Here is a 23,637-nt window from a genome sequence, read left to right as displayed (position 1 = left end):
CTTAAACCATTGATCAAGTGGTCCGTTTGTGTCTTTCTCCTGGACTCCCTTTAGGTTTTGTCTTTTTTCTAGCAATGCTTTTATTTAAGTCAGGGGTCAGCAAACTTTTTCTGTAAAAGGCTAGATAGTAAATATTTTTGGCTTCGCAAGCCATGTGATCTCTGTGCTACTCAGCAATGCACTTGAAGTCGGAAAGCAGCCAGAGATGATATGCAAACCAGTGGGTGTGGCTGTGTCCCAATAAAATTTTGTTTATGGATACAGAAATGTGAATGCTATGCAATTTATTATTCTCTTGATTTTTTCCAACTATTTAAAAATGCAAACGCCATTCTTAAATCGTGGGCCATACAAAAACAGATGGCAGGCCAGATTTGCCAACCCTGTTCTAAGTCAACAGCAGAGACCATTACAGATCCGAAGCCTGGCTCTAGTCCCCCACTTATGGGCTGAATGGCTTCTCGCCCTGAGGTTACAACTGCTGCTGCCACCACCAGGTGACTGAGTGGGCTGGGATTTTAGGCAGTGGGTTTGCATTTCAGCTTCCTATGATGTAAGTACAGACCCACATCCCAAAGTTTGCTATACAGAAGAGGTTCCCATGTGGGTTTGTAAACCTTCTTTATTTGTTTTTTTTTTTTTAACTTTTAAATTTTATATTGTAGTATAGCTGATTAGAGCTTCCCTGGTAGCTCAGTTGGTAAAGAGTCCAACTGCAATGCAAGAAACTGCAATGCAGGAAACCCCGGTTTGATTCCTGGGTTGGGAGGATCCCCTGGAGAAGGGATTGGGTACCCACTCCAGTATTCTTGGCCTTCCCTGGTGGCTCACATGGTGAAGAATCTGCTTGCAATGCGGGAGACCCGGGTTCGATCCCCGGGTCGGAAAGATCCCCTGGAGGAGGAAATGGCAACCCCACTCCAGTATGCTTGCCTGGAGAATCCCCATGGACAGAGGAGCCTGGCGGACTGCAGTCAGCGGAGTTGCAGAGAGTCAGATATGACTGAGTGGCTAAGTGCAGCATAGCTGATTAACAGTGTTGTGATAGTTTCAGGTGGACAGCAGAGGGACTCAGCCATACATGTATCCATGTACAAGTATCCATTCTCCCCCAAATTTCCCTACCATCCAGGCTGCCACATAACATTGAGCAGAGTTCCCTGTGCTATGCAATAGGACCTTGTTTGTTATCCATTTTAAATATAGCAGTGTATACCTGTCGATCCCAAACTCCCTCACTCTCCCTTCCTCCCATCCTTTCCCCCGGCACCAGAAGTTTGTTTTCTAAGTCTTGTAAATCTTATTTTGAAAATGAGCCATTAATGGTCAAGTCTGTCCATAGAGTCAGTAGTACAGTGAACATTCAGGCATTCCTCATTTTATGATGCTTTGATTTATTGTCCTTTATAGGTACTGCATGTTTTACAAATTGAAAGTTTGCGGCAACCCTGCTTTTATAGGTGCCATCTTTCCTCCAACATTTGTTCACTGTGTCTATCACATTTTGATAATTCTCACAATATTTGAAACGTTTTCATTGTTTTCTCTATTTGTTATTTTCATTATATTTACTGGGGTGATCTGTGGTCTTTTCTGTTAGTATTCTAGTTGTTTTCGGGCACTATGAACCGTACCCATTTAAAACAGTGAACTTAATCCATAAATGTGTGAGTCTGACCGTTCCACCAAGTGGCTGTTCCTTGATCTCTCTCCCTCTTCTCAGGCCTCCCTGTTTCCTGAGACACAGAAATATTGGAATTGAGCCAGTTAATAACCCTACAGTGGCCTTTGCTCAAGTGAAAGGAAGAGTCATACCTCTCTCACTTTAAAATCAAAAGCTAGAAATGATGAAGTAGGAAGTGAGGAAAGCATGTTGAAAGCTGAGACAGGCCCAGAACTACGCTTCTTGCATCAGTTAGCCAAGTTGTGAAGGCAAAGGAAAAGTTCTTGAAGGAAATTAAAAGTGCTACTCTAGTGAACACATAATGATCATAAGAAAATGAAACAGCTTTGTTGCTGGTTCATGGAGAGAAAGCATCAGTGGTCTGGATAGAAGACCATACTAGCTAGCCACAACCTTTCCTTAAATTAAGGTCTAATCCACACCATGGCCCTAACTCTGTTCAATTCTATGAAAGCCACTATTGGTGAGGACGCTGCAGAAGGGAAGTTTGCAGAGTTTGATTACTGAGGTTGAAGGAAAGAAACCATCTCTACAACATAAAAGTGCAAGGTGAAGCCGCAAACAAGTGCCGATGTAGAAGCCATAGTAAGTTATCCAGAAGATCTAGCTAAGATCATTAATGAAGGTGGCTACACTAAACAACAGATTATCAGTGCAGACAAAATAGCCTAATATTGGAAGAAGGCCAGCTCAGTCTTTCGTAGATAGAGAGGAGAAGTCAATGAATGCCTAGCTTCAAAGACAAGGTTAATGCAGCTGGTGATTTGAAGTTGAAGCCAGTGCTCATTTACTGTTAGGGAAATCTTAGGGCCCTTAAGAATTATGCTAAATCTATCCTGCCTGTACTATGTAAAAGGAAGAATAAAACACACCTGGTGACAGAATGATTTGCTGAATATTTTAAAACCATTGTTGAGACCTACTGCTCATTGTTTTCAAAATATGACTTTTCATTAACAATACACTTGGTCACCCAAGAGCTCTGATGGAGATGTACAATGACATTTTCTTGCTTGTTAACACAGCATCCATTCTGCAGCCTTGTGGATCAAGGTATAATTTTGATTTTCAAGTTTTATTATATAAGAAATACATTTTGTAAGGTTATAGCTGCTGTAGGCAGTGACTCCTCTGATGGGTCTGGGGAAAAGTAAATTGAAAAACTTCTGGAAAGGATTTACCATTCTAAATGCAATTAAAGACATTCAGGTTTCAAGCAAAGAGGTCAAAATATTAACATTAAGGAAAGTTTGAAAGAAGTTGATTCTGACTCTCCTCGGTGACTTTGAGGGCTTAAAGTCTTCAGTGGGGGAAGTAACTGCAGATGTTGTAGAAATACCAAAAGAAAGCCTAAAGATGTGACTGAATTGCTACAATCTCATGATACAACTTTAACAGATGAGGAGGTGCTTCTTATGGATGAGCAAAGTAGTTTCTTGAGGTGGAATCTATTCCTAGTGAAGATGCTGTGAAGATTGTTGAAATGACAACAAAGGATTTAGACTGTTACATAAACTTAGTTGATAAAGCAGGGTTGAGAGAAAATTGGCTCCAATTTTGCACGAAGTTTTACGGTGGGTAAAATGCTATCTAACAGCATTACAGCTACAGAGAAATCATTTGTGAAAGGGAGAGTCAATCCATGTAGCAGCCTTTCTTGTCTTATTTTAAGAAGTTGCCAGAACCACCCCAACCTTCAGCAGTCACCACCCTGATCACTCGACTGCCATCAACAGTGAAGCAAGACTCTCCACCAGCAAAAAGATTATGACCTGGGCTTCACTGGTGACTCAGTGGTAAAGAATCCACCTGCCAATGAAGGAGACAAGGGTTTGATTCTTGGTTTGGGAAGAACCCACATGCCACAGAGAAACTAAGCCCATGCATCCCAACTGCTGAGCGCATGTGCCGCCAACTACAGAAGCCTGTGCGCACGGGAGCCTGTGCTCTGCAACAAGAAAAGCCACCACAATGAGACACCCACACGCCGCAACTAGAGAGTAACCCCTGCTCTTCGCAACTAGAGAAAAACCTGTGCAGCAATGAGAACCCAGCACGGCCAAAAATAAATAAATAAATTATTGAAAAAGAAAGATTACAACTTAAAAAAAGATTACAACTTGACAAAAGCTTGGATGATGGTTAGCACTTTTCTAACAAAGTATTTTGAAATTAAGGTATGTGCATTGCTTTTAGGTATAATGCTATATTGCACAGTTAATCAACTACAATATTGTATAAGCATTGTTCAGTCGCTCAGTTGTGTCTGACTCTTCGCGACCCCATGGACTGCAGCACACGAGGCTTCCCTGCCCTTCGACATCTTCCATGTTCTTTACCATTTGCTCAAATTCATGTCCATTGAGTCGGTGATGCCATCTAACTATTTCATCCTCTGTCATCCGCTTCTCCTCCTGCCTTCAATCTTTCCCAGAAGTAGGGTCTTCGTAGGGTCTTCTCTAATGAGTTGGCTCTTTGAATCAGGTGGCCAAACTATTGGAGCTTCAGCATCAGTCCTTCCAAGGAATACTCAGGATTGATTTCCTTTAGGACTGACTGGTTGGATTTCCAGAGTCTTCTCACAGACTCTTGCAGTCCAAGTAGTATAAGCATAGTTTTTATTAATATATGCACTGGGAAGCCAAAAAATTTGCGTACCTTGCTTTTAGTGTGATATTTGCTTTATTGTGGTAGCCTGGAACAGAACCCTCAATATCAAGGTATAACTAGTTTATAGTGACCATAGGCAACAGTATCAGGAGTAATTTGGGGCTAATAAATAAGTAAGCAGAGGAATTGGATATGAAACACTTATATGTCTCTGTTCAAATGCTGCCTTCTACATACAGATGTGTGCATTTGGTACTGTGTTTTTAAATGGAAAGATCGGGTTAGGTTTGACTTTCTGTCACCAGATGGAGTCTAGCTGTACCTGAAACATGGATTAGCAGGCAGGGCCTTTCATTCCTGGGTGTCCTGACTGATGGGGGTCTTGTGTTTTATGGATATAAGATGTGCTGGGTGAGGAGAACAATGGAATTACGCTTCCCACAGAAATCACTCCTGGACTGAGAATCGAGTTTGCACGTGTGCCCTGTAGCATTCATTCCTGCCGAGTGCTAGGAGATGGGTGGTTATTAGGTTATGTCAAAGTGGTGTTTGCCTTAATACACGATCCTCCTGCAGTAACTCAATAAGGGGAGTTGGAAGGGGGCAGGGAGAGAATGTGGTGACCTGCATGTTTCTGAAACACGGCGCATCTGAAAGTCAAGGAAGCTTCGTGTGATGATATCAGGGAGTTCTTTGGGACCTGCTTGCAGACCTGTGCAGGTTTGAATTCACGAACACTGGCATCTCGTGTGAGGCAGGATAGCTGAATGGTCAAAAGAACAGCAACTGGGCCCAGACTGCCTGACTCCTGGCTCCTGGCTCCTGGCTCCTGGCTCCCAGCCTACCAGTTTCCAACTTTTCGCCTCTGGGCAAATTACTTAACCTTGCTGTTTACTAAATAGTACAATAGGGGTATTAATAGGAGTTTCTACCTCATAGACCTGTTTTAAGAGTAAAAACGACTTAATGTACACGAAGTGCTTCGGATTGTGCTTGTCTCATGCATCTTTACTGAGATAAAAGTATGAAGAAGTAAGTGACTTTCTTTCCCTTTGACCTCATGCTGGGAAGTCCGGTAAGTACAGCTTTGGTAGGAATGGGTCAAAACAGGCTCATAACTCCACCCCCTTCTCCCACCTTCTCATACAGAGATGCATGAACATCCCTGGGAAAGATCCTGGGTGTTCTTTGTGAGTAGTGGTCCATGGATGATGCTTGGCCCTGATAACGACCCGTGGCTCACCTGCTAGACCTGTCACTTGTTGGCTGTGGGACCTTCAACAGCTTCCTCCCCTCTTGGAGCATGAGACAGAGATTCGTGGGCATCTCCACAGTCCCCACAGGACTGTCTTGGGGGCATCAAAGAAGACAATGAAAGTGAATAGGCTTTGTAAGCTGCAAAGTTGCTCTTCAGAGGCGAGATGTCCTTGTTCCTATTCCTGACTGTCCTCTCGCATCCCCTTGGTCTCCCTCCCCCTCAGCCCTTGTGGGACAAGGGCTTTGAGATCATGTTTTTAGAATGATGTGGTTCTTCTGTAAGGATTCACTATCTCCCACTTTTTTTTTGGTGGAATTAATTGACAAAAGTAAAGTTTGAAGTTGTGCGATAATAACATTTTGATTTCATGTACAGGCATTTCTGAATACAATTCCTTCCTTTCCTTTTCTATAAATTACATTCTTGTTTTATCCCTGTAGGGTTCTCAAGCATAGGAAAAGGCTAGTCTAAAGTAAGATGTCTTTACATTTATTTTACTGTGATTCAGGCTTTTCTTTTTAAAGGAGAAATTCCATAAGTTTCAACAACCAGCATCCTAATGGTATCTAAAGTATCTTCCTCTACCCTGCTTTGGGCTGAGTAGTAAAAATTTTACTTCCATATGCTTTACAAGTATCAGTGTATTCAATGAAGGGCAGTTCTTTAACTTTTTTTTTTTTTTTTAAATTTAATTCTTTTTTTTTAATTAGTTGAAGGCTAATTACTTTACAATATTGTAGTGGTTTTTGCCATACATTGACATGAATCAGCCATGGATTTACATGTGTTCCCCATCCTGATCCCCTCTCCCGCCTCCCTCCCCATCTGATCCCTCTGGGTCTTCCCAGTGCACCCGCCCTGAGCACTTGTCTCATGCATCCAACCTGGGCTGGTGATCTGTTTCAGATAGATTGATAGTATACTCGTTTCAATGCTGTTCTCTCAGAACATCCCACCCTCACCTTCTCCCACAGAGTCCCAAAGTTTGTTCTGTACATCTGTGTCTCTTTTTCTGTTTTGCATATAGGGTTATCATTACCATCTTTTTAAATTCCATATGTATGCGTTGGTATACTGTGTTGGTCTTTATCTTTCTGGCTTACTTCACTCTGTATAATGGGCTCCAGTTTCATCCATCTCATTAGAACTGATTCAAATGAATTCTTTTTAACGGCTGAGTAATATTCCATTGTGTATATGTACCATAGCTTCCTTATCCATTCATCTGCTGATGGGCATCTAGGTTGCTTCCATGTCCTGGCTATTATAAACAGTGCTGCGATGAACATTGGGATACACGTGTCTCTTTCAGATCTAGTTTCCTTGGTGTGTATGCCCAGGAGTGGGATTGCTGGGTCATATGGCAGTTCTATTTCCAGTTTTTTAAGGAATCTACACACTGTTCTCCATAGTGACTGTTCTAGTTTGCATTCCCACCAACAGTGTAAGAGGGTTCCCAGTTCTTTAACTTTTAAGAGTTGGAGAACTTAGCTCTGGGGCTTTCTTGGAGTGGGGGTTGTCCAGAGTCTTTTGAGCAACCACTGCTGAATTGTGGTTACTTTCTGTGACTCTCTTATAGTGACATTTCCAGGAATCAGGAAAGGGCTCATTGTCCTGGCCTGAGTCACAAGCCCCCTCCTCAGGGTCTCCGCAGGAGCAGCAGCTCCTGTTTGCTCACCCCCAACAGAATAGAAGAAGAGTAGTTAGTTTGAGGAGGTGATAGAAGGTGCCCGGGGATGGGGGAGTGACTGCAAGGGCTTGCTGTAGCGTGCTGTGGAGGATGTCCTTGTCCCATGGTGAGGGAGGGAAGGAGAGGGTCCTGCACACATCACTCAGGGTAGGATACAGTCGCGCAGGCTCCCTGAAACCTGAGATGCCACTGGAGAGTTAGCCTCATGTCTTGCCGGGCCCCCGTACGGTTCTGGCCACGCAGAGCATTGCTGAGTCCCTGCGATTCCGTGCCATGTGCCTGATTCCAGAGGGCTCTCGGCACACCGCTGACTCTCCCCCTCCTCCTCTTCCACTTTTTTGGTCAAAAGGCCAGGCTGATTTTGCACTGAAAAGGACAAGCTGTGCTAGGAAAAATCTTGGCAGCCTTTTCAGAATCTGATCAGGGAGAAGCCCTGGGTTTGGAGGTGCGGTGTAGGTAATGATTTAAGCAACAGATAGCTTGACCAGCTCTACCAGTCTGGAGCTTTGAGCCCTGAGACTCTGTGACTTGAAAATTCTGCTTTGGGAAGTGAACACTGGGGGCATGGCCTCCCAAAGGAGGGGAAGGCAGAGTGGGAGGAACATTTGCCTGGTAGCATTGACCGTAATGAAAGTTCAAACCCTTTCACTCCGCAAGGCGGGGTGTGCTGGTGAATGGAACTGGCCATGGATTCCCTAATCTGTGTCCTCCTCAAAGCATGAATGAGTCCTTGAATCCCCAGAGCAGGTTGCTCCAGAAGTAGTTACTGAAGTGATTTGAATTATAGATTTCTTTTCTTTGGGAAGGAAGTTTGAAATCTAACTCGATCATTTTTCTGGGGCCCTGGCAGGCCTGGTGACCTTTCAGATCCCAGCCAGTAATTGGTCCAGCTGGAGAGCCACCCCCAACTTCTCCTCCTAAGGGAGGGGCATTTCTCTTCATATTGTGGTGTTCTTCTAATTAAATCATGGATAATGTCTATGGCATGCTTAATTTCTAATTAGGTGACTTTATAGATCAATTTGCATTTAATGTTAAATCTAATGTGGAAATCATTAAAAAGTTAGATCCCTGGGGAGAGGAATAGGTACTTATTCTGTGCCTATTAAAAATAACAAATATATGCCCTGTATTAGCACATGAATTTTTTTTATGTGGAATTGGAAAAAAGTAGAGAATGCAGGACACATAGGTAGTGTGTGTGCTTGTGCAGTGGGGAAACATCTAGTTTTCAGATTTTACAGTGCTTCCAGTTGTAATAGGTACCATCCACTGGAACTTGACGTGTCAGTCCTGTGGTAAGTCCTTTAAGGGCATTGTTTTACTTAACCCTCAAAACAACTCTCTGAGGTGAGCATTAGTATTATCCCCTATTACAGATGAGGAAACTGAGGCTTGGGACATGAAGGCCTTGCAGTCAGAAGATGGTGAAGGCAGGCTTTGAACCCAGGCCAGTTTGAGTTCATGATCTTGACTCTTGATTATATGGGGACGTGCACCCATGGGTGCTCAATAACTATAGCCAGTAGAACCCTGCAAGTGGTCTGGGTGTAAAGTCCACTGGCGTCTAAAGTGTTTGCAGCTGATGGGCATTTGGAGTCAGCATGAGTGCTACCATTACTGCTTTCAGGGAGAGAGATGGGTCCTGAGGTGAGCAGCGGAGGCGCTCTCACAGCATCCACAGGCTAAAGAGGCAGTTCCTGGCAAGGGCCACTTCCTGTCCACAGCTTGGTGTGAGGTTGGCCCCAGCGCCCCCTCTGGGAAACCTCTTCAGGTTTACTCCATACCTTTGAATGTGTGTGTACAGTGTGTTTCCTTTGGACAGTGGATCCTCTCTAGGACATTCTCTTAGGCTTTATTCATTCTGTTATTTTTCATGTTCGACTCTTGTATTTAGTGAAGACTGCAGAGAATGTGGCTTTGAGCCCAGAGCCTCTTGCTTACTGCCTAAGTCTTTGGGTAAACCATTTAGTCCTAGTTGCTCATCTGCTGGATGTCATCAGGCTGGCCTGAGGACCTGTGAGCGTGGAAGCACCAGGCCCCCATGTTGGGCGTGATGTGCGCTTGATCAACAAGTTCTCCATTCCTTTCTGTTGTAGGAACAGTGTCTGTTTATGGATGAGATGACCAGATCCAGGAGCCCTCACATTTTTTTCTGGCTCTTGCTGGTGCCTACTGTTCATTGACTCAACCACTGTTGACAAATGCACAGCATCCCAGGCCGTGTTCTAGCGTCTAGGGACACAGCATCACTGCGCAGGACACAGGGGATGCTCTGCACGCCACCCCCACATCACGGGCCTTTCCGCCAGGTGCGGGCAGACAGGCAAGCAAAATAAACATTAAGTGCAGTTGGATGCAAGATACTGCCTCACTACCAGCTCGAGCAGTCATTCACATCTCTGTTTCTTCAACAGGTGGTTTGAATACCTATTATGTTCCCAGCACTATGCTAAACACGGGCATATGACACTGGGTAACATCTGTGAGCCCAGGAATTATTTCACCAGAAAAAGAAGTGTCTGAGGAACACAGACACTTGTGTTTTTCCATCTTAAACATTAAAAACAAAAACATTTTCACTCTTTGACAATGACTCCTCATTTGAGTAAGTACAGGCTTCTAAACCCAACCACCTCTCCAATCCAGGGGACTTTCTTATGTGTGGGGAGATGGACATATGAGTTGGGTGTTTGGATCTGGCAGATGTTTGCAGGATTTTTTACTGTGCTGTGCTTATTTTGTCAGTCGTCTCTGACTCCTTGAGACCCCATGGACTGTAGCCTGCCAGGCTCTTCTGTCCATGGGGATTCTCCAGGCAAGGATACTAGAGTGGGTTGCCGTGCCTTCCTCCAGGGGATCTTCCCAACCCAGGGATCAAATCCAGGTCTCCCGCATTGCAAGTGGATTCTTTACCATCTGAGCCACCAGGGAAGCCCAAGAATACTGGAGTGGGTAGCCTATCCCTTCTCCAGGGGATCTTCCTGACCCAGGAATCGAACCAGGGTCTCCCGTATTGCAGGCAGATTCTTTACCAGCTGAACTACCAGGGAAGCCCAGGATTCTTAACTAGTGGTTCTCAAGTATTCCTGTGCAGAAGAATTGCCTGGGTAGCTGGATAAATTCAAATTCAGGTGTTCTACTCCCAGATACAGATCTTCCTCGACGGGGTTACATCCCGATATTCCTTAACTTTTACATACTTTAATTGTAAAGAAAAATCAGACTTCTTCTGCCATGTAAAATTGAGAAAGTTTGTATTACAGATCTTCCTCCCCTTAGGATGAGTTATGTCATAAAACTGATAAAACCCATCCTAAATTGAAAATAATGTAGGTTGAAATGCATTTGTTACTCCTAAAACCTACTAAACATCACAAAGCTTAGCTTGGCCTATCTTAAATGTGTTTAGAACACGTACCTTAGCCTACAGTTGGGCAAAACATAAAGCCTCTTTTATAATAAGTGTTGCATGTCTCGTGTAATTGATTCAATACTGTACTGCAAGTGAAAAACAGACTGGACGGGGAAACAGTTACCCCTTGTAATTGCTGTCCAGCATCATGAGATAGTATTGTACCATTTATCGTAACCTAGGAAAAAGATCAGAATTTGAAATTTGAAGTATGGTTTCTACTGAATGTATGTCACATTTGAACCTCACAAATTTGAAAACTCTTTCAGTTGAACCATCAATACGTCTAGTAGAATTGTCTCTAATTCACCAGGTCTGGTTTGGCACCACTTATCTGAGCTTTAACCTGCTTTACAGGTGAGTTGGATACAGGTGGTTTATGAACCATACGTGGATGGATCCACACAGTGCTGGAAGAAAGTTGAACCTCTTCATTTTATTAAGGGGGAAACTATTTCCCAGAGATGGGAGGGATCTTGAAACTAGCGGCAGCAGTTGACAGGATGGGCTGGGGCCTTGGAGCAGAATTGATGTAAAGTCTCATCCTATCATCATTTGTAGCTTCGTACAGATTTGGGTACCTCCTCCTGCTTCTCCGAGCATCTATTTGCTCGTCAGCCTACCTCACGGGCTGAGAGATGTGATAGGAGGGACCCAGGCAAGCTTAGGATAGAGACTAGTGCTAGATGTTGCTCCATGTCCCAAATTAGCATCTTGGTTTCCCAGATTCTCGATTCATCCTTTGAATGTGAGTTGAGCAGCTGCATATGCACCCCATGATTTTTCTTTTTTCACAAGATAAAATGCTATAACCACAATAAAAAGATTGAAAAAAAGAAAAAAGTTCACCCACAAGCTCGCTATCCTACCACAACTGTTTTCATTTTTCCTTTTAACCCTTGTCTGCATGCAGACATATTTCTGTATAGCTGTAATCATATGTAGACTCAATTTTGTATTCTGCTCTTTTCAGTAAACCTTAAGCAAATGTTTTCCAAATGGTTACATAGTCTTCAAAATGATTTTTAATGGTCTTTCTTACAATCTATCATCCCACAGGCTGAATTTATTTAACCACTCATCTATTATTGGACATTTAGATTTTTTTCCCCCTACAGTTTTGTGCTATTATAAATAATACTTGGAGATACGGCTTCATCCTTATTATAGATTAGTTCCTCAGGGTGGATTTCCAAGAGCAGGCTTTCTGGGTTAAAGGGCACAATTTTTTTTTTTTTTTTTTGGCTCTCGATGAATATTTCTAAATTGCTTTCCAGGAGACTTGTGCCAGTTTACAATGCCACCAGCAATGCAGTAAGATACTAGCTTCAACCACTTGGCCTCCATTAGATAAAGTCACTTTTACAAAGGTTTGGCTCAATGATACCTCATTGTTTACTTGGTATTTCTTTGATTATGATAAGGTTGAATCTGGCTTCATTACTATAATGCTTTTTTTCTTGACTGTGTTGGTTCTTCTGTGCAGCTCGCAGGCTTCTAGTTGTGGTGTGTGGGCTTAGTTGCCCTGCGGCATGTTGGATCTTAGTTCCCCGAGCAGGGATTGAACCCGCACCCGCTGCATTGGAAGGCAGATTCTTAACCACTGAACCACCAGGAAAATCCCCATTATTATCTTCTTTAGGTTTGCTGCTGCTGCTGCTGCTGCTAAGTCGCTTCAGTCGTGTCCGACTCTGTGTGATCCCAGAGATGGCAGCCCACCAGGCTCCCCCGTCCCTGGGATTCTCCAGGCAAGAACACTGGAGGGGGTTGCTATTTCCTTCTCCAATGCATAAAAGTGAAAAGTGAAAGTGAAGTCGCTCAGTTGTGCTCAGTTGTCGCTCTTAGCGACCCCGTGGACTGCAGCCTACCAGGCTCCTGCGACCATGGGATTTGCCAGGCAGGAGTACCGGAGTGGGTTGCCAGTGCCTTCTCCATCTTTAGGTTTAGTTTCTTTTTTTTTCTTTTTTTTGTTATAGGCAGGACCTAGCCATGTGAGGTCAGATTTTCTGCTTAGAATTTTTTAGATTCTTAGATTTTACAGTTCAAAAAAGAAACCAAACTCCCAGTACCCAAACTCAGAGGCCATCGGTATGATAAACACTTCGGACATATTTTGCAGTTGGATTGACTGTTTGGGATCTTAATGTCCTTGCAGGTCACCGGTTAATGGGGTGATCTTTGCAAAGGAGAGGGGCCCTTCCTCTTCTCCTTAGAGTCCACTTTGTTCTTTCCTTCTAGCATTCAGCACCCCACTTCCTGTCCCCTGCCTCCCCTGTAAGCACTGTTTTTGTCCCTTTGGAGATAAAACATGAAAGGATCAGCTTTTCAGTCCTGCTCCTTCAACTTTAAAATGCAGGTTGCCTAAATTATGTAGTAAGGAATCAGGGTAAAGAAAATCACAACGTTGTAGCAAATTGCTTTTAACTGCACTGCAAAAGCAGTCCTCTCAGAATCGCAGGAAGGTGTATTTGAGGGTGTAATCTTAGCTTGCGGTGAAGGGGAGTCTGACTTGTTTTTCAAGTCGGTCTTGAATAACTTTGTTCTTTCTGGAATGCTCACCATCCTCAGCGTGACAGAGTTTGCTTGATGGCAGACTCTTTCACTGTGATGTACATACCAGAGCCGCAGAACTGGTTTGTTTATTTGCCTGGGGTAAGTGATTGAAACTCCTCCCTTTTGCAGTAGCGCCCAGTATGAGATGGATGACTCTGGTCCCCCAGGTGTCCTTATAGTGGCCCTTGGGATCACACCATCCCCTCTCCAAGGACCATGAAAGGGGTAAAGGACTTGTACTCCTCTGAGCAGGAGACACAAGTTTATTAATGTGTGGACCTTAGGTAGTGCCGCCCCAAATGGGCCACCGTCTGGTGTTGGCCAAATAGCCGGACGTCTGTACGTAAGAGAATGGTCATGGCTCTATTGCAGTTTAATTTGTTAATGAAACAAGACGGAGCGCATTTTCCCCTCCCGCACACCTCCCGGGCTGTTTGAGATGAGGCACAATTAATTTATTTGTACTGTCTGTGGAGGCGTATGCCAGCTAATGTAGTGCAAGAGCTTTTATCTTTCTGTTTGTAATGAAGAGGGGCAGGCTGCTGGCAAATTGACAAGGATTACTGATGACTCATTCTCAGACTGCAAAGTGCTTTCTTCTGAAATAATAAAACGCGTGTACACACACACACGTACATGCAAACCTAGTTCCTGTTTGAAATGGGCAGAACTAGTTTGGGAAATTTCAGACACCCCTGAAAACATTGCAGGAGAAAGAAAGGACAGATGAAGCTCTTTCTCCAGCTCCTTGGCTTGGCTTGACAGAGGGCAGCACCCCTTGCTCAGTGGGGGCCCTACCCTTCTGAGATAGACACTCCCCACCTGGCTCGGATGCCTGGCTCCTTTGTGCTGTCCTCTGCGCTCCAGTAGGCAGCTTCCCCTACGGCCACCTCCCAGTGGGGCCTGCCAGACAGATGCCTGTTTACCTGGGGGGCCTGCCCTCTGGACTGCTTCCTACCCCAGATCTTTGGCCAGCACGTCTGGGGCTTGGCTTTGTGCAGACATGAATTCTGGGCCTGTTCGATGTTTGCCCAGGAGTGGAGTGCACTGGGTTCCTTCTAGCTTTTCCCTGAGTTCCCCAGGCCTGGGCCTGGCCATTGGCAGTGTTATTTGTGGACTGCTCTGTCTTCTCACTTTGACATGTTTCGGAAGAAGTAGTTTCTGTAATAGTTTACATTCACTTGGTCCTTTACAGTGCATAAGGCATTCTGGCCATTACAGCAACTCTGTGATCTGGTTATTTTGTTGCCCCTCTTTTATGGATAAGGAAATTGATGACCAAGTAGCTAGCAATGACGATGAAAACCAGGACTTTGGAGTTTGAAACCTGACCTTGTGACCTTTTAATGATATTCATTTATTAAAGGCAAAAATTAGCCATTTTCTATGTAAGAAATTAAAAGATGCTTGCTCCTTGGAAGGAAAGCTATAACAAACCTAGACAGCATATTAAGAAGCAGAGACATCACTTTGCCAACAAAGATCCATATAGTCAAAGCTATAGTTTTTCCAGTGGTCATGTAGGAGTGTGAGAGCTGGACCATAAAGACGAATAAGTGCCAAAGAATTGATGCTTTCAAACTGTGGTGCTGGAGCAGACTCTTGAGAGTCCCTTAGACAGCAGGGAGATCAAACCAATCAATCCTAAAGGAAATCAACCCTGAATATTCATTGGAAGGACTGTTGCTGAAGCTGAAGCTTCAGTACTTTGGCCACTGATGGGAAGAGGTGACTCATTGGAAAAGACCCTGATGCTGGGAAAGATTGAGGGCAGGAGGCAAAAGAGGAGGCAGAGAATGAAATAGTTAGGTAGCATTGCTAACCCAATGGACATGAATTTGCACAAGTTCTGGGAGATGGTGGAGGACAGAAGAACCTGACATGCTACAGTCCATGAGGTTGCAAAGAGTTGGACATGACTTAGCAACTGAAAAAGAACAACAGCATAAGAAACATAAATGATTGGCTAGGGAAGCTTTTCAAGAATTACATGAGAGGGACTTCCCTATCAGTCCAGTGGTTAAGATTCTTCGCTTCCATGGCAGGGGGCCTAGGTTCTGTCCTTGGTTGGTGAACTAAGATCCTAAATGCTTCTAGTTGCAGCCAAAAAAAAAAAAAAAAAAGGAAAGATGTACATGAGACAACATAGACATTTCTGTAGTTCTCTGGAATAGCAGGCAGTTTATAGGATACTTTTTGAAAACCTGAAAATAATCTGTTTTGCCCCCCTTTGCACTGGTCCAGAGAAATAACCTCTCAAGTGCAGTCTGAGTGTTCCCTCCTGTGTCAGATGGCTGGTCAAGCTGGTTGTGCGATGTAGGCTCAGGGTAAGTGCCCCAGTTGGTATTGTGACCCAGGCGTGAGCAATGCAAGTTGCTCCATGGCCTTGTCGACTTTCACAGCTGGAAGGAACCATGGAGATTTTACAGAGGAGGAAACTATGGCCTAGAGAGAGAGATTTTGTGTTAGGAGGGGTTTCATTCATTTATCCAGCCATCCATCCATGCATCTGGCAAATATTTTTTGAGGCAGTGCTATGTTGGGAGATAAGGCTTGGGCAATGAATGAAAGAGTCTTGTTTCAAGGAACATCCAGTAGTGGGTAACACAGAGGGGCAGGCACTCACAGTATGGGGTCAGGGTTTGGAGGTGTGACGTTTTGGGGGCTCTGTCGGGGGCATAGCCACAGAGGCTTCCTTAAAGGAGTGGTACCTACAATGAGACTTGAAGGTTGGAGCTGAAAGTCCCTGAAACATGGAGAACCTATGTCAGCTGAAATCTGGGGCCTCCCCAATTCATATCCAGCAGAAACTGGTGCCACTGAAAAGGCTTTATGATTGTCCTTTAGGTACTTAGAAACAACAGGTGTTAGGCTCCCTGAGACTCAAGCATGTGTAAGAAGTGCTCACAATAGGTCCACCCCGTGCAGTCCGTAGCCACCAGCCACAGTGCGTTCAGCACCTAGAATTGAGTTGCTCCATCAGTGTCCAGTGGCCCCTGGGCTTTGAAGACTTGGTACTAAAAAAGAAGGTGAAATACCTTATTGGCAATTTTTAAAATATTGATTACAGGATGAAATAATATTTGGGTGTGCTGGGTTAATAGAAGTTACTGAAATTAATTTCACATTTCTTTTTTCCTTTTTTAATGAGGCTAGTAGGAAGTGTGTGTGGCTCATGTTGTGTTTCTGTTGGGCAGCGGTGCTGGGTGGAGAGAGATGCCCGGGAGAGGAAGTGGGTCGGTGACGAGAACACAGGATTTAGAAGGGATGTGAGTCGGGTCCAGGGGTACAGCCTGTGGCAAACCTGCGCGCCTCTGTCCTTCTCTCTAATGTGGTGCTAACAGCCTTACAGCTGGGACTGAAAGTAAAGTCAGAATGCCTCTGAGAAGCACACCGTGGTATGAGCTGTGATCCTCCTGAAAATAAGACAGGTTAGTGGGAAGACAGGATATCCCATACAGTATATTCTGATATTTTAAAAGGCAGATGAGAAATTTGGCCAGTTGCAGAGTAAGAGGCTGGAGTGTGGGAAATGCGTGCAGTGCACAGTGAATTACAGACTGGGGGTGGATCTGTGTGACATGCCGTGGATAAGAAAATTCCATTTCTGTTGCACTTGGCTTGCTCTGCTCCAGGAATTCCCTCATCTCTCACACTGGAGTTTGCATCCAGGCTTTTTATAGTCCTTGTTTCTTGTTTTGTTTAGTCTCCAAAGGTCAACAAGAGCTAATAACCATTTCTTTATTTCTTTTTCGTCTTTGGGTATTTAGTATTCTAATCCTAAAACTCAGCACTCATTAGATGCTTGATGAATGAATTGTCATCATTCTGTAAGTATTTACTGAAGACCTAGTGTCTTATCTTCTGGGCTCCAGAGATACTGAACTGAATAGAAGGCCAGCCCCCACCCCAGGATGCTCACTGTGGGGAAGGAAACAGTTACTAGTCTAAGGTAGAGAGGACCTACAGAAGTGGAAAGCTTTCCTAATTGCTAAATCTTGTGACCGGAAGGATAATTTGGTTAAAGATAGTAAAGGAGAGAGCTTTGAGACAGTTGTAGCTGACCGGAGTATGCTTTCTTATAATTCCCTTTTGGACAATAAAATCCAAGAACTGAGTTTGCCTGGGATCCTACCAGCCCCCGAGGGTTTCCAGCACTGTGGCAGTATTCCATATTAGTATCGTGTTTGTATATTAATTACATTTTCTGTTGTCAGTTTACAGACCCCAAAGATGTTGCAGAATTCTTAAAGCAAACTAATAGCCCTTCCCATTGGGAGTGACCTGGGCTAATTCGAAGCCTCTTGCAAGACCGGTGGGGCAGAGGCAGTCTTTTAAGGGCCAAGCAGGGGCTATTTGGGGGCATGAAGTAGCTGTGACCTGGCATCGAGGTGGCAGGCGGGCAGACTGTCATTTCAGCGGGAGATAGCATCTGATACTCATCCCTTCGGGCTAGTCTTATAATAGCGGTGGATAAATAAGCTGCCTCCAGTATGTTCCCAGAATATCTCTGTCTGCAAAATGTCTTTGAGGGGATATTTGACTTGCGAGCATGTGGTTGATAAAATAAATACATTTTAAAAATGTAAACCTCTCTGTGAGAGGTTTTAGTCTCTTCTGTCCCTCGGGAAAAATCAGGTCCTTCTTGAACCTCTTTTCTTTCCTCAGTGAAGAATTCCTGCCATGCTTTGTAAGAAGTATTTTTGGAATGTAACACCTGCAGAAATATAAAGGGGCTGTGCCCAAACCATTGAGCTGTGGCTGTTGTGTGGGTGGGTTCTCCATGGTTTGTGAAGAGTTATCAGCCCTGACACCTGCAAAGCAATTGAGGCGCAGGGCCAGGGTTGGAGGAGCTGGAATTCACAGGCACTTAAATTGTTTTTAGCTGGATTTTGTGGTCAGGCAGCTGGATGGGGCCATTCTCTCTAGTATTAGAGGATCCTTACCATTCAACTACACCTGCGCGAACAGACTTGGTGCCTAGAAAAGTGCTTGGCATGGTATAGGAACATAATATATTATTGTTGAGTGAGTAAATGACTGAATAAACGAGTGAGAGGGTGAGTCAGTCCTTTTGCTGGGCTTTGGAGAGAGATCTTGTTGAATGAGCGTGCCCCTGGCCCTTGCTTCTTGAAGGTAGTCTGTACATCGGCAGCAGCAACCTCACTTTGTTAGCATAGGAATCATCTGGGGATCTTGTGAAAGTGCAGGATGTGATTTAGTGGAGCTGGGACTTGGCTCGGGAATCAGCACTGTAACATGTTTCCATATTGATGTCGATAGCGCTGGTCCTTTAAGTAGGGGTCTTGGGGTGTTGGAGCTGGAGTGCATGTTCGGTCATGTCTAACTCTTTGAGACCCCATGGACTGTAGCCCGCCAGGCTCTTCTGTCCGTGGGATTTTCCAGGCAAGAATACTGGAGTGGGTCGCCATTTCCTCCTCCAGGGGATCTTCCCGACTCAGGGATCGAACCTGTGTCTTTTGTGTCTCCTGAATTGGCAGGTGAAGTCTTTACCGCTGAGCCACCTGAGAAGCCCTAGGGGTTCTATTAAGGTTCAGTCAAATCACCAATAGTCATTTGTGAATTACCAGCAGCACTGGGGGTTGAAGTCTTGGTCCTTGTCTCAAGAAAATGTCATCATAGTGAAAAATCAACTCAATCTTAGAAGTTTGAGAAAAAGCAGTCATTGCTATACTCTGGTGTCAGAAGTCAGAAGAAAGTTGAAAGGAGCGGAGGACCTCTTGGTGGAGGTGATGCTTGAACAACAAGGTAGAATCACATGATCTCAGAATTAAAGCTTTCTGCTCCCAGTGGAGTAGGATCCCTGTAACTGCCCATCCAACTTCTGCTTATATGCGCTCATGACAGGAATGTATTGTCTTTTGCTTGTAAAGCACTTTATTGTTTATAAAGCAGTCTCACAGGCTTTATCTTGAAAAATCAGCTTTACCTTGTGAGGTTGTATACATTTTACTGCCATTTTACAGTTGTGCAGACTGAGGCTCCTAGAGATTGTGACTTGTCCAAGGCTGTGTTCCTTCCAGTGCTGCTGCTGGGATCTGAACCTTTGATTCCCAGTTGGATGTTCTTTGAGTTGTACTCCATTGGCTCTGATGTGGTGAGAGAACAGAGAACTAGATCCTAAAAGCTTGAATGAGGATGTGAATTTATCTGGAGAGTGGAAATAGAGGTATTATGGATTTTGCAGCATAGTTGACTTGAGCAGTACTAAAAGGATTTGAAGTATATAGATTTAGGAGAAGCGAACCCTGTACACCATGGAGGCTTTCCCTACAGTGCTGTATTCCCGACAGTACGGTATTTCCCCAGATAGTCTCAAAACATTCTAGAGGCGCAGCCTTTTTGTTGGAGAGCTCACTATAACAGTGGAACTGTTATTTCTCTCACAGACCATTGTCTTATATTGAGTCAAATAAGGTCTCCTAGAATCTTCACCCATTAATCCCAATCCCCCTTTCCTGCTTAAGTTATAAGCCTAATTCCTCTTTTTATATGTTAGAGCTTTCAGATAGCCCATTTTCTTTTGGAACATTTATGAGAGTTTTTCTTTCCAGATTTACAGTGTTTGTCCACTCTGAAACATTGAGAATATATGGAGAAGCAAAATATAGAGAAGTAAAAAAGAGAATTGGAAACTATCAATAACTTCGCTGCTCATAGGTAATCAGTGTTGTGAGCTTCATATCACATTGCCTTCCATACCATTTTCAGTGCAGTGTTTGATGTATGTGTATGTTGCTGTTTTTACAAAATGAATCATACTCTTTGTATATAGTAGTTTGTAATTTTCTTTTCCTTATAGATAGAATTTTCTTACTTCCCTATCAATAACTATTTATGATACTGCAGTTGGTAACACTATTTTATAATGAGATAGGTAATATATTCAGTTTCATCAGATATTTTTGCCTGTTCCCTCTCATATTTTAAACCCCTGCTTTTGGGTTAATGTCAGTGCCTCTATAGGTTAGGTCAGCTATATCTCTGTTGTCTGTTTCTGGGAGTGGAATGGTAAAGTTCAAGACTAGTTTGAAGATGACTCTTGTAGCTATGTACGTTGTTCTTTCTCCAGCTTCACGATCCTCATTCCTATTAGGACATGGTGTCACACTCCTGTCAACTCTCTGAAATGTGCACACTTCTGACTGTTCATCCCTCTATGATTGCTGGGACCCAGATTTGAGATTTCACTTTTCTTACTGTGAATGCAGCATTCTACTCAGGGCAGCCTGATACTGCAGTCGCTTTCATAGGCGCCTCATCACACTGAGTCATTGAGCTTTTGGGCAACCCAATCCCTTAAGACTTTCTCATGTGATCTTCTCTACCCTATACTTGTGAGTGTTTTTTTTTTTTTTTTTGGACCTAAGTGCATGACTTGACGTTTATCCTTATTAAATTTCTACCTTGTTAAAGTCAGCCAGTTATCATATCCTTTGAGATAGTATCAGGAGCAGACTCTCTCATCCTTCAGAGTGACTGTCCCTTCCAACTCCTGGTCACTGGCAAATTCCAGTGTCAAATGATTCAGCAGATCCTAGCAGTCATTTATGTCTCCGTCTTCCTCACTGGGTTGTGAGTTGTTTGGGGCCAAGACCATATCATATTATTTTTCTTAAAAAACCTAATTCCTACTTCAGTTTTTATTTTATGTGACCTCACAGTTACCCAGAAAATGTTGACATATGGATATTTGTTTGGCTTTCTCTCCAGGTACAAAGGCTTGGTGGTAGTGTCATAGTGATGACAAATATTAGAGAAGTCAAGGTTGGGTCTCTGGGTAAGGAGCCTACAGTGGGGTTGAAGAGAATAAAACCTGAGTATCAGATGTAGTAAAGATAAGCATAGAGACCTCTGAGGTTGCTCAAGCATTGCTCGGTTAGGCTGGAGTTAATTGTTGAGAAGGATCTTCATGTCTTCCAGGAAGGCAGACAGTAAAGGGATTCCTCCGGGCACAGTAGGTGAATGCCTGAGGCCGTGAAAACCCGAGCTGAGAGAGCAGCAATGGCAGGGGACAGGGACCATGTTGTTTGCTGAGAGAGCTGATGATGGGAAACTGCCACGCCACCTCTGAGAACTGAGCTGAATCATGATCACAGAGAGGGTTCTTATTTGACTGTCTTGGAAGGTACAGAACAAAAGTTGGCTTCTCTTTTTCCTTTTATAGTCATTAAGCTTAAGGTTCACAAAGGTAAGACCTGTTTACCATTGACTCCGCTTAGATTAGAGTTGGAGGGAGACCAGAGCCCAGGAGCTCAGATTCGGAGCCCTGGGCCAGTCATTATGGTGTGAAAGTGGCCTGGGGCCTCCTCCATTTACCCACTGTGGTCTCTGCCTTTGGCCCCTCATCAGCTTTTCTGATCCTCAGACTCCTCACCTCTGAAAGGAGAGTAATACTGCCTCCTTCTTTTTGTGAAACACACATGAGATGATGCCATGGGAAGTGAGGTCTGAGCGCTGGGCTTGGGGCATAGCTGCTGCTAAGTAAAGGCCTGCTGAGGTAGATTGCAGTGAACTTGGCAGCATTTCTTAACCTCATGAGAATGGAGGGACAGCAATGTGAAGATTCCAGATCCCTCCATGTGGCAGTGGGCTTTTGCAGCATGAAGGCAGTGCTGGGGCTCCTGCTCCGCGCCCTCCCACCCCCCCCCCCGCCCCCCCCCCCCCCCCAACAGTTTCAGCTCTCTTGGTTGGGACAAGGGTCCTGTTTACTGAAAGGCAAGATTTCCTCCAGGAAGAGGGAAAGGTTTTTTTTAAAATTTTAATTGGAGGCTAATTACTTAACAATATTGTGGTGGTTTTGCCATACATTGCCATCCTGAACCCCCCTCCCACCTGCATCCCCATGCCGTCCCTCTGGGTTAGGAGAGGTTCTTTAGGGGCTGGGTCTAGTCCCTGGAGTTTGTTCACCTCCAGCCCTGGTCTTCTGCGTAATTTCCTGGCTTCTTCATTGCATAGGACCTTAGTTTTTGGTGCGAGGTGAGGTTGTAGGATTCTGGGGTAGACACTCAATTTGCCTTTCCTGCTGCCTCCCCCTGCATGCTGGTATCTGTCACGCTTCCCTCAACTACAAGGAGGCTGGTTTATATTTGTATATAGATGTACACCTACTTGAATAATGTGTGTGTATGTGTGCATGAAAATATAGATGTAAACAAGTGAGCATTCATCACTAGATATACAAAAATACACAAGCAGCTGTTTCTTTAAAAAAAGAAAATGAAAGATCTAAAATTATATTTGAGCTTGCTTTAGTCTTTTGTGTTGATTAAATGTTAATGTGCTGCAATTATTTTAATTTAGTAAAGGAAGTTCAAACAGGGAGATGGGAAGAAAATAACTCCAGCTAATTGGCGAGAGTCCGAGGCTATCCAGAAAAGCAGTTTAACCAGCAGAAGTTGAAATGTTTTAGGTATCTGGTTCAGGAGTTTTTCGTTGGTTTTTGTGTTTTCCCTTTTCTAGTTTAGAACTACTGATGGCTTCCCCTCCAAAGGATGGCCATCTTTTCTTCACCGTTAGCCAGGGTTCTCTTTCCCTCTCCCTTCCTCCCACTTCCTTTTTTGGTTCATTCACTCTGAGTCAACTTTGGGGAAAGGAGGTTTAGCAGGAAGGGTTAGAAAAGGGAGAGAAAGAAGTAGGAAAAAAAATCTCCTCCTGCAGTGGTTCTCTGCCATTCCTGGTCCCTGCCACAGACCAGGGGCTGCCATTGGACAGAGATGGGGTTAACATGTTTGCCAATCCGGGCATTTCCCTGTATGTTAGCTCATCACTGCCCTGAGAGGGAGCACATGAGGACACTGAGGCGTGACCACATTACACACGTTGCCCTGGTACTGCAGCGAAGTGGTGGAGTGTGCATTCCAGCCCAGCCCTCCACACTCTAGTCAGGCTCCCTACCCAGCTCCAGATCCCCGGGTAGATCTTTGCCTGCCCTCCCTGACTCCTAAACCTGCTTTGTGTTTTTCGAGCACTTACTCTGTGCTCTGCACTGTTTTGGATTCTCGGGTTTCAGCTGATGTGTCTGCCTCTCACTGGGCTGTGGGATCTTTGAGGGCGGGGTGCGTGTTTATTACTCATCTTTATCTCTCCAGCGCAAAGCCTGGCCCAGGGTTGGCCACATGCCTGTTTAAGGCTAATTGAACAAATGCTTGTATGTGTTTTATGACACCGAAATAAATTATGAGCAGTCCAAGTACCTAACACTTCTGTGTCCCAGCCCTACATAAAGCAGGGGTGAGGAGGGAAGTAGGAAATGTTTCTCTGTAGGCCATGCTTTATCTGCACATCTACAGAAGGGAATAAGGCAGTCCCTCAAGCACTGTACCAGTATGTGTAAACTGGGAACACAGTCTCCTTTAAAATGTTAATACGATTATGATATTTGTTTGCTCTGGCAAATTGCCTCT

The 23,637-nt window shown here is 44.2% G+C and overlaps 1 protein-coding gene across 9 annotated transcripts in view; it reads left to right on the top strand.

Annotated features, from left to right (window-relative positions):
• Positions 1 to 23,637, top strand: part of TEAD1 (TEA domain transcription factor 1) — a 265,476-nt gene that overhangs the window by 39,001 nt on the left and 202,838 nt on the right. The window contains exon 1 of one of the 9 annotated variants that reach the window (XM_061147441.1): positions 19,874 to 19,891. The exons of the other annotated variants lie outside the window; for them this stretch is intronic. The gene's annotated coding sequence lies outside the window, so the exon portion shown is untranslated. Of the gene's footprint in view, positions 1 to 19,873; positions 19,892 to 23,637 lie in introns of those variants that run through there. 9 annotated transcript variants of the gene reach the window in all.

The sequence above is a fragment of the Dama dama genome, chromosome 1 (assembly GCF_033118175.1).
Source record: "Dama dama isolate Ldn47 chromosome 1, ASM3311817v1, whole genome shotgun sequence".
Lineage (NCBI taxonomy): Eukaryota > Metazoa > Chordata > Mammalia > Artiodactyla > Cervidae > Dama > Dama dama.
The sequence above is the reverse complement of the archived record's forward strand: the minus strand, read 5'-3'. Positions and strand labels throughout refer to the sequence as shown.